Source organism: Alexandromys fortis, unplaced genomic scaffold (assembly GCF_014885135.2).
Source record: "Alexandromys fortis isolate MF-2015 unplaced genomic scaffold, M_Fortis_MF-2015_v1.1 scaffold_92, whole genome shotgun sequence".
Lineage (NCBI taxonomy): Eukaryota > Metazoa > Chordata > Mammalia > Rodentia > Cricetidae > Alexandromys > Alexandromys fortis.
This window is the reverse complement of record NW_026067972.1, coordinates 4458787-4467808: the sequence shown is the minus strand read 5'-3', so window position 1 is coordinate 4467808 and position 9022 is coordinate 4458787.

The following is a 9022-nucleotide window of genomic DNA, read 5'->3' as shown; positions in this document are numbered from 1 at the left end:
CTTAGTCATGTGTAATATGCTCTTATTTTAGGTTTTAGTAAAAAAATATTTGGAATAATTGAGTGCTCACATATTAAATACAAACGTTTAAAAACAAGGCATTACTAAATTACTTATTCTGTGTTGCCACTTGTCTTGAATTTTTATCAGTGAACACTTGTTTCTTTTTCTCTACAGTACTAGGGGTTTAAAGTCAGGGTTTCACACATGCTAGGCAAGCGCTCCGCCGCTGAACCATACCCTCCGTGAACAGCTCTTAAATGGCTTTGGGACTTTGGTATGTTTTTCATGTTGAATCCCTGAACTGTGAAATCTGATTATCTGGAGCCAATACAAACTAAATGAAGACTTACTGATTTTCTGCTGATGGTTCAGCCACTAATTACCTCCCTCCGGACGTCTTCCAGGTCTATCCTCACAGGCTAGATCATCCTCCAGGTTTACCATTACAGTACCAAATGTGAACTTCCTACAACGCTGCCCTTAACAAGACCTAGAAAATTTGTCAGTTTTTCTATCTGCCTTTCCTTTTCCCTCAAGCTCTCCTTTTTGAGAACTAAGGTTCCTTGCACGAACCCCCCCCCCCCNCTCAACCCTCAAGCATGGAGAAAGACCACACTTTTCTTCCTAAAGTGGAATCTGATTAGCGTCTGTTTCCTTACTACCACGATCTTTCCCGGGCACATAAAGATCGCCTTCCTTCTATTACTTCTCGGAAAAGCAAGGTCTGCAAAGTTTAAGATGAAGAAACAGCCTCAGGCAAATCAGAGCGGCCCTAACCACCTGGCCGCCATCACCCAGGACCAAGGGAGGCAGCATTGATTTAGCGATTGCCAAGGCCGGAGCTGCTGCCATTACTCATTCCGGCTTGGCTCTTTTTGGTCTGTTCTTCCTGGATCACTTGCTTTAACGACCACTTTTAACTTCAGCTCTGATGTAGTCCTCACCCAGAGACATACTCTGGCACTTCCTGCAAAACCTGGGCTGCTGCCTGTGGGGTCTGGCCACGCCCCCCTGGCCCCACAGAATCACTTAGCTTGGCTGTCTTCCTCCAGGTGCCAAATGGCTTTCACAAAGCTCTGCTCAATCTTTCCAACAAGTCTGTCCCTTCACCTCTGAAGCATGATCCCCACTTTCTGGGGTGCCACTCCTGAAAGCCCTGTCTTTCCCAGGCAGACACTCATCCCCCTCATCATTAGGGCTGAGAAAACCTTCTGGCAGTTTTCTCCAGGGAGCTGGCAGACATGGCACTGTGGCCTAGTGAGGAAGGCCACTCAGAGGGGGACAAGGGGAGCTGCTCCTAGAGAGGGAGAAGGCAAGGTTGGAGTCTGTGACTCCCCAGCATCGGATGGAAAGGCCAGCTCCACGGATGGGGTGCAGCTCAGCTGGTAGAATGTTTGCCTCGTGTGCAGGAAGCTCTGGGATGGGTCTCCAGTACTACATATGCCAGCGTGACGCATGCCTGTAATCCCAGCACGTGGGAGTTGGAGGCTGAGGGATAGGAAATTCAAGGTGGGGCTGAAGAGATGGCTCAGTGGTTAAGAGCACTGGCTGCTCTTCCAGAGGACCTGGACTCAATTCCCAGCACCCACATGGCAGCTCACGGCTGTCTATAACTCTAATTCCGAGGGATCGAGAACCCTCACACCAACCAACATGTAGGCAAAACACCAATGCACAGTTTTTAAATAAAGTTTGGCGGTGTGTAAATGGTAGCATATGACAAAGACCCCACTAAAACTTGGGTGTTCCTTAGGAAACCCAGGGGGCTCCCATTGAGTTACAGGGGGAAGTTAATCTTTATGTGCCAGAGAATTGGGCTCACACCCTTGTGCTAGAATGTGGGAGACCCCAAACATCCTCTTTTCCCCAAGACAATGGCCTGGTTAGTTGCCCTGAGAATGGTAGTCATCCCACAGCGTGAAGAAAACAGCTGCCAACATTTATAGACTGGGAGTTCTCTTACAGAAGCTGAACTTCTGATTTCTCTGGATGGGAGTGTGGGGTGGGAGAAGACGCACGGCCATGAGCCCTGTGTGCTTTGGACACTGATATTCTCCAATGTCCCAGTGTCATTGCCACCGTCTCACTAAAGTCCCTTCACCGAGGATCAACCCCAAAGGCACATGAAGTTACAGCATCTGATCTAACTTAGAGAGTCATCTGCGAGAGCCAGGCGCTGGGTGGGGTGCTGGGGGCCACGCCGAGGCTTTCGCTGTGGTGTCTGCACAGTGCGTGCCCCCTGCCCCGCCTCCGACAGCACTTCCTCAAATGTATTGATTTTTCATAGGCTATTCACAGGCCTGCCACTCTCTGAGGTGACTTTCCAGGCACTTAGATAATGTTCTCTCGCTCCTGAAATCTCCTGTTGGCTCGTGGGAATTACGAGACTGACATGGTTATGGGGATGGCCTCGACCACACTCTAGTGCACAGAAACCACTGTTGCTTTCAACAAAGAAATTATTTTGCCATTTGAAGGTGAAATATCCCCCACAGGCTCATGTGTGGCACTGTTCTGGGGGGCTAAAAACCATTAGGAGATGAGATGAACCCTTTGGGGCTTATAGACCCCCTTTCTCCTTCAGGTCTAGCTCTCTGCTTCCTATGACACAGAAGGAGCCTGTTGTCCACCCACCATGCTTTCTCTGACACAATGGACTTTGTTCTCTAATCCCCAAGCCCCACCTCCTGCCCTCATCCTTCCTGTTGTTTCTGTCAGGCATTCCATTCAACAGTGAGAAAAGGCGTGAACAATGGCCATAACGGGGAGGCCCTGGCTGAAAGTCAGAACCTCAGCACTTACAGCCCCTTCACAATTAGCTTGTGATAAACGGAGCTTCTGGGGGAGGGCTGGAGGGATGAGAATTTTTTTTTTTTTTTTTTTTTTTTTGTTTTCGTTTTTGAGACAAGGTTTTTCTGTAACTTTGGTGCCTGGCCTGGAACTAGCTCTTGTAGACCAGGCTGGCCTCGAACTCAAAGAGATCTGCCTGCCTCTGCCTCCCGAGTGTACGCCACCACTGCCAGGCAGAGAGTGCTTCTTCCTAATTATACCTGGTTCTAGAATCTCTGCAGTGTTTCTTCATAGTAGTTGGCTGGCGTTTTAGCAGTGGGTGCATACATGAGTCTGGAAGAAAGCTAATGAGAATAGAAACTTCAGCTGAAGCTTATTCATGGCACCTTCTTCTTTTTTGCGCTATTCTTCAAGCTTTCTCCTCACTCCCAAATACTGTCTATGCCTCTCTGTTTTGTAGCTCAGTTTTACCAAACTGAACTTTCAGGATTTAAGAAGTAGTTTTATTGATTCTCTGGAGGTAGAATTTTAAATAGAAAATGGTGATCCTAGAATTACATATAAAAATTTTAATTCAAATGCTAGGGCTGCTAGGATGAGGGATATTACATATAGTTCTCATTTAACTGTGGTCTTCATTCTTCCAGAGAAATTTGTTTGTGTATTTATTTTGTCTCTCACAGTAATCTTGGTTGCCCTGATATTTAACTATGTAGATCAAGCTGGCCTTGAAGTCACAGATGTAGTAGGAGCAGCGGGCTGTGTCCCGCCACCCGGCTAGCTTTACACCCCGAAATAATTGCACGGAAACTGTATTCTTTTAAACACTGCTTGGCCCATTAGTTTTAGCCTCTTATTGGCTAGCTCTTACATATTGATCTAACCCATTTCTAATAATCTGTGTAGCACCACGAGGTGGTAGTTTACCAGGAAAGATCTTAATCTGTGTCCACCTTGGAGAGGAGAGGCATGGCGACTGACTGACTCGGCTTTCTTTTTCCCAGCATTCTGTTCTGTCTACTCCCGCCTACCTAATTTTTTATCCTATTAAAGGGCCAAGGCAGTTTCTTTATTAACAAATGAAATCAACACAAAACAGAAGACTCTCCCACATCACACAGATATTCCCCTCCTTCTGCCTTCCAAGTGCTAGCATTAAAGGCTTCACATATTCATACAGATTCATGTGCATTCCATGACTTACATGTGGAGGCACATGTATGGAGGTCAGAGGACAACCCATAGGAGTCATTCTTTTCTTCCATTACATGGGTCCCAGGGACAGAACTCAGGTAGTCAGCCTTGTTGGTAAGTGCTTCTACCCACACATCCATCTCACCAGCCCCAGAAACATTTTTAAAAAGTAATTATTCTGGTATTTAGGCCATGAAATGGTCAGCAAGTCAGGGTGCTTGCTGTGCAAACCTGTTGATCTGAAGTCTGATCCCTGGAACCCATGTGAAGGTAATTTGTCTTCTGACATGCACATACATCCATATGTCTCTCACACACACACATAGACACACAATAACTTAAAGAGACTTTAATAAGTATTTGTATTACAATTTCAAGAAAGCAAAGATCATTTTCTTCCAAACTAGTAGAGAGGGCCGGGTGGTGGTGGTGCACGCCTTTAATCCCAGCACTCAGGAGGCAGAGTCAGGCGGATCTCTGTGAGTTCGAGGCCAGCCTGGTCTACAAGAGCTAGTTCCAGAACAGGCACCAAAAACTACAGAGAAACCCTGTCTCGAAAATCCAAAAAAAAAAAAAACCCAAACCAAACTAGTAGAGAAAAAAGGATATAGTAACAAGCTGGGTGGTGCTGGTGCACACCTTTAATCCTAGCGCTTGTGAGTTCAAGGACAACCTGGTCTTTAGAGTGAGTTCCAGGACAGCCAAAGCTACACAGAGAAACCCTGTCTCAAGCAACCAAAAAAAAAAGGTTGTAACTTGGGAAAAGAAGGTAAGAAGGTGTGGCTCAATGGGTAAAGTGCTTGCTGTGCAAACATTAGGACCTAATTTTTGCACTAGCACTCACATGGAGACTGGGTGTGGTGTCTCACATCTATAACCCAGCAACTCTCAGAAAGAGAGAAGATGATCCTTGGGCTAACTGGCCATTTATTGTAGCCAAAACAGTGAACTCCATGTTCAGTGAGAAACTATCTCAAGCAGAGAGGCTGGATGGCTCAGTACTTGCTGCTCTTGAAGGGGACATCACCCACAAAGCGGCTCAAAACTGTCTGTAAAAAAAAAAAAAAACTGTCTGTAACTCCAGTTCCAGGGAATCCATTATGTACATATGTGGCGCACGTGCATATATACAGGCAAAACACACACATTAAATAAGTAAAACTTTAAAAAATAGGGTAGAGAGCAATAGAGGTAGCCTCTGGTCTACATACACGCAAGCTTACCACATGTGCACAGACATAAAAAGGGAAGAAAAGGACAGAAAACAAAAAGAGCTGCTGATATTGTTCAGTGGTAAAGCACTTGCCTAGCATGTGAATTTAATCTCAGTACCCTCCCACATGATGAAGTATAATAGATAAAAAGCAGAGAGAATAGCTGAAAATAAATCCAAATGTTACTAAGTATAATAAATATAAATGTTCTAATGAAAAAAAAAAAAAAAAAAGTTCCAGCTAGGAATCTGAGGGCAGGAGAACCAATTGGACCCATTAGTTTAGACTATATCAAGACCCTATTTCAAAAGGTGGACTTTACCAAGGGAAATAATTAAAATATATCCAGTATTCTAAAACTGGTAAACAATATTAAAAGGAGAATAAAATTGCCTTGAAGGCAGATAATTACTGAAGTGACTAAGTTATATCATAATGGTGAGAACTCAGCTCTGCCTGGAAGCTTGAATGGATATTTACATAAAGATTAAACAAGTATTAGATTTAAAATATAATCATTGGGCTGGAGATATTGCTCAGAGGTTCAGAGCACTGGCTCTTTTTCCAGATCCTGAGTTCAATTCTCAGCAACCACATGGTGGCTCACAACCATCTATAATGAGATCTGGTACTTAATATGGAAATTAAAAACTTTTTTATTTTATACATATGATACTCTGCATGTATACCTGCATGCCAGAAGAAGGCATCAGATCCCATTATAGATGACTATGAGCCATTATGTGGTTGCTGGGAATTGAACTCAGGACCTCTAGAAGAGCTGCCAATGCTCTTAACCACTGAGCCATCTCTGTAGCCCCCCCAAAACTTTTATATATAAAAAGTACATGTATATATGTGTGTGTATACATACACACATATACACATACATACACATGTACATATATACATATACACATATATGAGGGTTTTGTTGTTGTTATTTTGAGATAGAGGCTTACTATTTGGCTGAGGCTGGCCCTGAACAACTGTTGTAGTCCAGGCTGGGCTTGAATTGGGTTAAACCTCCTGCTTCAACTTTCTGAGTGCTGGAATTACAATACAATGTATTTAAATGAAAAAGTTAGTTAGTTGTAAGCAAATGTGCATGAGAAAACTTAGGGTAGGGGAGAAGATAAAAACCAAATCATGCATTTCTTTATCAGTTTCTATAAAATGTACTGAAAGGGAGCTGACTTTTACCTTACTAGTCTAATTAGATTAAATCAGATAAATGACTCTTTCCTTTGTGGCGTTTTAGTTTTGTCTCATATTTCATGCACAGCCAACTTTTCATGAGCTGAGATAGTCCACAGACACTTGGAGCACCTTGCAGCCCAGCTTTTGGAAGTCCTCATCGTGGTTGCTAAAAGCAATGATCTCTGTAGGGCACACGAAAGCAAAGTCCTTCAGGTAGAAAAGAGGACCATGTACTTGCCTCTGGTATGAAAAATTGACTTTCTTGAAGATGCCGTCGACCACCGCAGTGACTGTGAAGTCAAGGGCCAGCTTTCTGATAAGTGTGTTTCGGGACACGACCGGACACAGAGAACAGAGATCTCAGATGACAACTCTTATAAAGAAAACATTTAGTTTGGACTTGCTTCAGTTTCAGAAATTGAGTCCACTGTCATTATGGGAGGGAACATGGCAGCACTCAAGCAGATTTGGTGCTGTATCCCGGCCTGCGGGATACAAACGGTGGTCCCTGATAAACCTAGGGGAGAGGGATGGAGAGGCGAGAGACATGAAGAATGACGGCAAGACAGTATTTCTGATCAAACTTCCGAGTTTATTATTTCTCAGAAGCTGTCACATAGCAGATGGGCAAGGGGGAGGAGAGGTGTCAGGTCTGTTGGAATTCAGGCCTGGGGACACCCGAGCTGGTAGGTAAATACTGAGGGTCTGTGATTGTTGACTAACAAAGGAAATGCTAATATTTTCTAAAAGCCTGGTGCCTGCAGGTCTCACTAGGCTAATGTCCTAGGTCTGGAACTTGCCTGCAAAGGTGAATATCTTATTTGTGAACTTAAGATGACTGTAAACTAAATGCAGATCTCAAAATACAGGTCTTTGCTTCCAGCAGGTCCTCCCTTTTTAAGTATTAGCATGAGGCGAGTTAAAGCACGTGGTAGATGAGCTGACTTTCACCAGTGGGGGGAGAGGGGGAGTGGGAACAGAGGCCCAATCCTCCCATGCTTAATTGGTGGGGGAATATTCTTTCCAACTTGGTGGAAGAATCTTCTTTTCAAAGTTACAGATGTCTTTTTTGGGAGGAGAGGATCTAGGTGTTTATATCAATACCTCTGGACATCAACCTCTATGCAATCAGGCATGTTCCTCAGAAGACCTAGAGACAGAATGCATGGTCTTCCCCCTGCAGTTTGTCTAGCACTCGTTCTGTTGGTACCCATGTCTGTTGTGGACAGACACACATATCTCTGGGTTTTACGTGGCTCCAATAGGAGACTCTCTCTCAAGGGGCTTCTTCTAACCCTCTATCAGCCAGATCAAGCCGGTGATAATGGACCTGAGTGGGCTTGGATGCCACCTGTTAGTGTGGGGAGACTCTCACTCAAGTCTCGGGATAACACGACCCCCCAGTAACTCGTCCCCCCCCCCATAACTCACGAGAGACCATCCTTGCTCCAATCACACGAGGTTTTAATCGATGAGACGGGAACCAGTGCACTGGGGCCGAGACTCATAACCCACGCAGGGGAAGAGTTCGACCCCAGTGACCTGGAGAAGGGGTTTTTATAGGAAGAAACCACAGCCCAGTAATCCGAAAGGGGCAGGGAGGGCAGCACAGAAAAATCACTAGGGGGCAACTCCCTACCTCTCAAGATCACTCAAGGTCATAATCAGCTAGTTCCTAAAACACAGTGTTCCAAAAATACCAATGATAATCACAAGGGGGAAACTCCCTGTTTCTCAAGATTATTCTCAAGTTTACAATCTAATGTTCTCTTCAGCTAGTTCGTGAAACACAGTCACTGAACCGGCTAATCCTAGATTTCTGATTCTTCTCTTCCTGCTTAGATTTTTGGCTATTTTCTTCCTGCTGGGGGGGGGGGCCTGGATTTATCCAGGTCTTTCTTTCTTTTCTTTCTTTTTTTTTTTTTTTTTAATCTTTTTGGTTTTTCAAGACAGGGTTTCTCTGTGGCTTTGGAGCCTGTCCTGGAACTAGCTCTGTAGACCAGGCTGATCTCGAATTCACAGAGATCCGCCTGCCTCTGCCTCCCGAGTGCTGGGATTAAAGGAGTTTAGTGAGCCTATTAAGGGCCCAAGGTTCAAAAGCCATCAATAATAAAAAGCCTAAAAGGGGTCCCAAAAGGGAAGGGTAAGAGGGTGGTGATCCAGGGGAAACCATCCCTCCTCTTGCTTTCTCTGCTTTTTTCTACGCTCTAATCCTTTTCTGACTTTAGCAAAATTGTCTCTAACTATCCCAGTGTGATCAGTATAGAAACAATATTTTTCCTTTAGGGCAGCGCAAAGGGATCAAAATCTAAAATTTTTAACATATGCATTAAACCCAAACATTTTATAGGATGTGTCAAACTCTTCTCAACATCTATAAGCAGTTACAAATATCATAGGTCAATTCCAGTAACAGTACAATGACAGACATCGTTGTTATCAAACACCAGTTCCTGTCTGAGCAACAGTCAGACCCCAAGTCTGCCCCCTTCTGAAGTGAAGTGGGGTTAATATTTTAATCAAAATGAGTTCTGTGTCCCAAAGATTAAAACAGTCAGATGTTAGTCTGCATATTAGCTCCAAAGCAAACAGGATTCAAACTGCAGCAAATTGTAGTCATC